General features: G+C 37.5%; 1 long non-coding RNA gene across 1 annotated transcript; it reads right to left on the minus strand.

Annotated features, from left to right (window-relative positions):
* Window positions 1-1,207: 1,207 nt before the first annotated feature.
* Window positions 1,208-5,473, minus strand: LOC147035307 (uncharacterized). The gene is made up of 3 exons (XR_015061838.1): window positions 5,407-5,473; window positions 2,339-2,449; window positions 1,208-1,516 (listed from the first exon to the last, which is right to left on the minus strand). It is a non-coding gene; the product is annotated as an uncharacterized LOC147035307 (long non-coding RNA).
* Between the last annotated feature and the right edge of the window lie 691 nt (window positions 5,474-6,164).

Below are 6,164 nucleotides of genomic sequence, written 5' to 3' on the forward strand. Positions count from 1 at the left end.
TGTGTGTGTGTGTGTGTGTGTGTGTGTGTGTGTGTGTGTGTGTGTGTGTGTGTGTTTGCATGTTAATTATATATCACGATCCATACAATAATTATATACAAGCAACAGGTCACTTGTATTAACAGGAAATTGTAGGAACTTGATACCTTGCATCCACCAATATTGGGTGGTCGCTAGACTACCCTTAGTCTCAAGTTTTACACCTGTCTGTATGTTGGGTGGTCGCGAGACTACCGTTATTCTCACGTTTTCCATCTGTCTGTATGTATGTAATGGACAGCTCAGGAGGCCAGAGGAGTCAACCAATTTTGATGAAACTTGACTGGTAGGTTCATACCAGGATCTAGTTGTATGCTTCTGAGGACCGTTGCTATGGACGCCACCATTGCCTAGCAACGGGACTTTGAAATTTTTGAAAAAATCCGAAAAATATTTAATATCTATTTTTTCGAAAATCAAAAATCGGCTTCAGCACTTTTATGCGCTCTATAATCAACCTCTTTGTCAAAAAATTTCAGCCCGATCCGTCAAAAACTGTATGACTAGTATGCAATTATATAGCGACCACCCATGTTGCCTACTGGCTTGTCTGTTTGTTTGTATGTAATGGACAGCTCTGGAGGCCAGGGGAGTCAACCGATTTTGATGAAATTTGACTGGTAGGTTCATACCAGGATCTAGTTGTATGCTTTTGAGCACCGTTGCTATGGACACCACCGTTGCCTAGCAACGAGACTTTGAAATGTTTGAAAAATCCTAAAAATTTTTTCTTTTCAAAAATCGGCTTCCACGCTTTTATTAGGGTTGGGCACACATCGACTTTTTCTCTGTTGTCCTGTTGAAAGGAATGTTTTTTTTATGGCAATTTTTCATGCTGATCACAAATCCGTTGAAATTTTTGACCTAGGATGATGTCTTAGGTTGGTAAAATCAAAATGGCCACCAAATTTACCAACTTTTCAGCTAAAATTTGATAATTATGGCTTTCTAGGGCATGTAATATGTCATTTCTTATGTTTTCAGGGTCGCTGATATCGATAATCATACTTTTAAACTCGTACAGGTCAACCAGACTGCCCCCAAGATGCATATTGCGATAAAATCAGCACAAAAATATGAGCGTGACCATAATTTCAAAGAATCAAATTAAGATATCACAAATTTCTGTAAACTATTACTTTAATCATCACATCAACATCTCCTCAACATTCAAAGCACTTTTTTCCAGCAATATATCGACATCGACAGAAACATTGTCCTCTGGTTTGACAGCGTTTCTGATAGATGTTTTCAGTTCGTCTACACTGAACTTCTCAAACGTGAAAGTTTTTGTTCCGTCGGTACATTTCACTCTACGCTTCTGGCATATATCGGGCGCCACTGTCGAACTAAGGTAGCCTATTTCCTTGAGTAGTTCTGAATCATTAAGTCTCTCAAGAGAGTCAAGGGAAATAGGAGTCACTGAATCTCCATGCTTCTTACACTAGAAGTCTCGGCAGACATCACTGTTGATTATCTGAAACGACACGAAAAACGTACAACATCAAAAATAAAGGATATAGTTGATTAATCAATTCAAAATTCGTTCTGAAAATGAAAAGTGGGTATTTTCCATCGAAAATACCCATGTTTAGCGATAAATCCATACAGCCATCATGTGTCACTGTTTTGACCTCATATTCGATATCAGCGACCCTGAAAACATAAGAAATGACATATCACATGCCCTAGTAAGCCATACTTATCAAATTTTACCTGAAAATGGGTAAACTTGGTGGCCAATTTTAATTTTTGCATTTTACCAACCTAAGACATCATCCAATGTCAAAAAGTTCAACGGATTTGTGATCAGCGTGAAATTTGGCCATAAAAAACACTCCTTTCAAAACAAGTATGGTTGTATGCCCAACCCTACTTTTATCCGCACTATGATGAACCTCGTTGTCAAAAAATTTCAGCCCGATTCGTCAAAAACTGTATGATTAGTATGCAATTATATAGCGACCACCCACGTTGCTTACCGGCTAGTTTCTTGTCTTTCTATGTATTTTAATGTGTGATTTATATCGAGGAAGACAACAATTAAAGTTAACCATTTTGAAATTGGTACACTTTCTTTTTAATGCTGAAAATTCTGTTTAAATGTCTATTTGAATTTCAGATTCCACGGTACGAACAGCAGGTTAAAAGTGCCCCATTCGGAGAAGCGAGTCACTGAAAACGCACACAGAGCATATGTTTGAAAGGTTTCATGATCATTCAGATATCATTTTGAAAGTCCTGTATTGGGGAAAGGGGGAAGAGAGAGTTAGAGAGGGCGGAGGAGGCAGATAATAACCTGGAAGAAGAGAGGATTCGGACATTTTTACTCTCGCTGGAGGGTGTTCCATTTGGGTCCATTTGTTTGTCTGTCTGCACATAATGTGCTAACGTAGGCCGCAAACATCACCTGGTGGTATTCGGTATAACACGTTATAATTTTTCATCCATGTACCTCTATAAAGTATGCATAATTTGAATTCGAGCATGTCAATGAAGTACGTACTATTAGATTTTGAGTCTGTCTACAAAGGACATACAACAAAAAAGAAAATGAGCACGTCTCAAATACCTGCTATAAGGAACGTGTTTTTTTCACATAAAGTATGTACTATTGTAACATGGGTGCAGTGTGCCAACAAAGTACATACTATTGGAACTGAGTACCTCTATAAAATGCATACGATTGGAACTTGAATCTATGCAAGAAAACCAAAAAGGTCTGTTTGTGTTGCTGTATGACCATAAACCGACATAATCACCCATCGTCGACATGACATGACACACAAACACACCGCAACTCAACACAACACAAACACCACACAAAACAGGTCCTGGGGAGGGTCTGCACTCTCTGATTGCTCTTTCTAGTTTCCTTTTTAATATGTAGATGGACAATGACATGGAAAGCCATCATTAATTAGGAAAATAAAATATCAGGATAGAGCTTGTACTTGTCAACATGTTGATGCAGTATACCAGCATGTTTCATAAGCATACAGCTTGAGCTAAAACTTTTGAACCGGACTGATCAGTACGGCAATTATCTCCTTTCATGACTTTGGTGATTATAACATCTGCCACATCCATTTTGTGTACAAATTACGAAGTCGATGAGAACCCCAACCTTGGATGAATGCGTTGCCGCATGTTCTTATCATTAAAAAAAAAAAAATATATATATATATATATATATATATATATATATATATTTACAATTTCACATTGGAGATAATTTTGGCACGAGCTCAGCACAAACATATTCCTCCAATAAGGAATGAGGAGGCTCTGTGGCCCATCAACAAAGTCTTTTCCAAAAAGGACGCTGAAATCACCATGAGCAGGAATAATAAATCTGGGTGGAGAGGAGTTAATGAGCGTGCACAGATATAAACACCTTCAGAAAGCTTTGGCAGGGTTAAGCACCTTCCTCTTTTACTTGACCAAATGGTATCATTATATGGCTTTTACAACTGTCTGCTGTCAGCCCATTCCCCCGAGGATTCGTAAAAGTGGACATCGACTTCATACCTGCAAGCATCCTAACATTCCTCTTCATAAAGGTTATAGACTCAATAATGGATGTCTCCATAGTTATTAATTAATGGGGGGGATAGGGAGGGAATGAAGAGAGATCATACATGAGTCAATATTTAATTAATTGTTCATTCATAGACATCTGTTCAGGGGTGGGCGTTTCTTCAGTATTTGGCATCGAGGGTGGATTCTTGCTTTGGCACCCCCCCCCCCTTCCAACTCCCTGAGATGAATAATTAAAAAAAATTAAATACACAAAAAACATATATCATGTTTGCAAGTAAAATTTCAAGCGGATTACAGTACTGTACCTGGAGTAAGCAAATTGGAAAAAATAAAAATGCAGGATGTTAAAAATTCAGAGAACAGGTTATTACTGCTTTTCATTGATAGAACAAAAACACATCTTCAACCACAGAGAAAACATCACCACGAAGAATTTTCAAAAAGGTAACAGAAAATCCAGTGGCAAGGAATGCCCAGTGATTGCACGCCGTTATTTCCATGGGGCGATGTCTTTCCTGCCCATGAACTATTTAATTGAGATTAAGTTTTGAGAAGGCCTGCAAATACAGTCCACTAATGTAATTAACTTTTCAGAATGAAAGAGTTAACTGATAAAGCGTGTTGAGCAACCATCATGGTTGAGACGTTTATGCAAATGAGTTCAAACTGACGGGAAACCAAAGAACGAATCATGACCTTTCTTTCAATGCAAAATGCCCTGGTGACTTATGGAAGTTTACTTCTAATTGGTGGAGAAAGCTGATGACAAAAAAAAGCATTTCTGGGATTGTGCTTTATATTCAGGGGATCACACAATTTTTTTTTCATGAGACTCTCCAATGAGTACCAGCAGAAATGGTTTGGTACTCACACACAAACAAAATTTGTCAGCTTCGAGCATGCTCATCTACTTTTCCAATCACCACTCCTCTTTGAATGCGCCACTCAGCTTTGTATGCATTTTTCTCCTCTGGAAGTGCTCTCTTAAAACGTTCACTCCAGACGAGGCACTCATAAACGACTCTTTTTTTTGTTGTTGTTGTTGTTGTTCTTGATGCCGATTAGCCTCTTCTTCCTCTTCATTAATGCGTTCTCCTTAGATCTATTTATTTCCAATCTTAAAAGTTATAAACTTACAATATAGCTTATAAATTATATTGTTATAATTTATAAACTTAATTTTGTACACTTAAATTATTAAATCACTGCCAATCAATTTTCAGAATTATCATGGAAGAAAAACAAAAAAAAAGAAGAATAATTTTTTTTTTTAATTATTTTAAAAACATAGTAAATTAAAAATTTTAAATCTGATAATTAAAAAAAAATCAAGTCTTATAACTCAGCCGAAATACCTATTTACTTTAAGCAAGCAAAGCTACGTTCCCTCCTCCCCCCATACATGAGAAAATGTGAAATTTCCAAAGCATTAAACTTATCTTTTTCTAATGTTTGGAGAATTACATTGAGTAAACAAAAAATTTAGGAACGTGCCAAAATTAACCAGCTTCATTGAGCTCTATGATTTAATGTATTCACTGATAGATCTCGAGCCCTGTCACCCAGAGGGACTGCCTATCCATAGCGTTCGCCAGATCTGTGTCTATATTTTTGGAGGTTTTGCGAGGTGCTCTTCAGGGAATCAAAGCAAATCTGGTGAGAAACTGACGTTTAAAAAAAAACTTACAACGTTTGCATGGACGTTGATACGATGTACCACATGGCACATGCACAGACGAGCGGGCAACAGCTTAAGCCACTTTCTGAGTACCCACTGCGATAGCGGTACTGTGCTACATTATTCTGAGCTAATTGTTCACTCACTGCAGACGATTTTGCTGTTCCACAGCATTCAGAGTGAGTGTTTCGTGCTCCGTCACCCTGAGCGAGTAGATATATTAATATATTATATAAAGGTGATTAAAAAATATATATATATATATATATATATATATATATATATATATATATATATATATATATATATATATATATATATATATATATATATATATATATATATATACACATAAACAGATGTTTGGTACTACAGAACTTCAATATGGATACAAACAAACATGACATAATAGTGACCGAAGCTTTTTGTGCTGCACTCTTCAGGGTAAAAATTGCAACAAGTGAAGGAGGAAGTTAAGGTGCGTGCCTATATACGCAGGCCTCAATAAGGCATACGCTGATTGTTTCAACCGTAATGATGTCACGGAAAATCCGAACGCCCATTGGTCGGCTCATCATCTTCACCTCGAGCTCCCATTGGCTGGAGCAGAATTTGTCGATGATTGACATTTGCAACCACATCCTGGAGAGAGGGGGGATGGGTTTCCCCTAAGGTCAATTCACCATTTGTTACCGTACTTCCCTTGATCTTTTCATGCTGAAAGAGACACAGACATCGTACAAATTCCTTTTCAAGACATAATATTGGATCGGTGGTAAGGAGGAAGGTTGCTTCCAACATACGTAAATAAAACGAGCTCTGATCTCGGCTCAATATCCTGAACATATCTGCATTGTCCTGGTCTGCACAGATAGTGTTGGCAACAAGGTGCTGTGCAATGGCA

Source organism: Eptatretus burgeri, chromosome 1 (genome assembly GCF_056783735.1).
Source record: "Eptatretus burgeri isolate ZD-2024b chromosome 1, Ebu_testis_v1, whole genome shotgun sequence".
In the NCBI taxonomy this organism is placed as follows: Eukaryota; Metazoa; Chordata; class Myxini; order Myxiniformes; family Myxinidae; genus Eptatretus; species Eptatretus burgeri.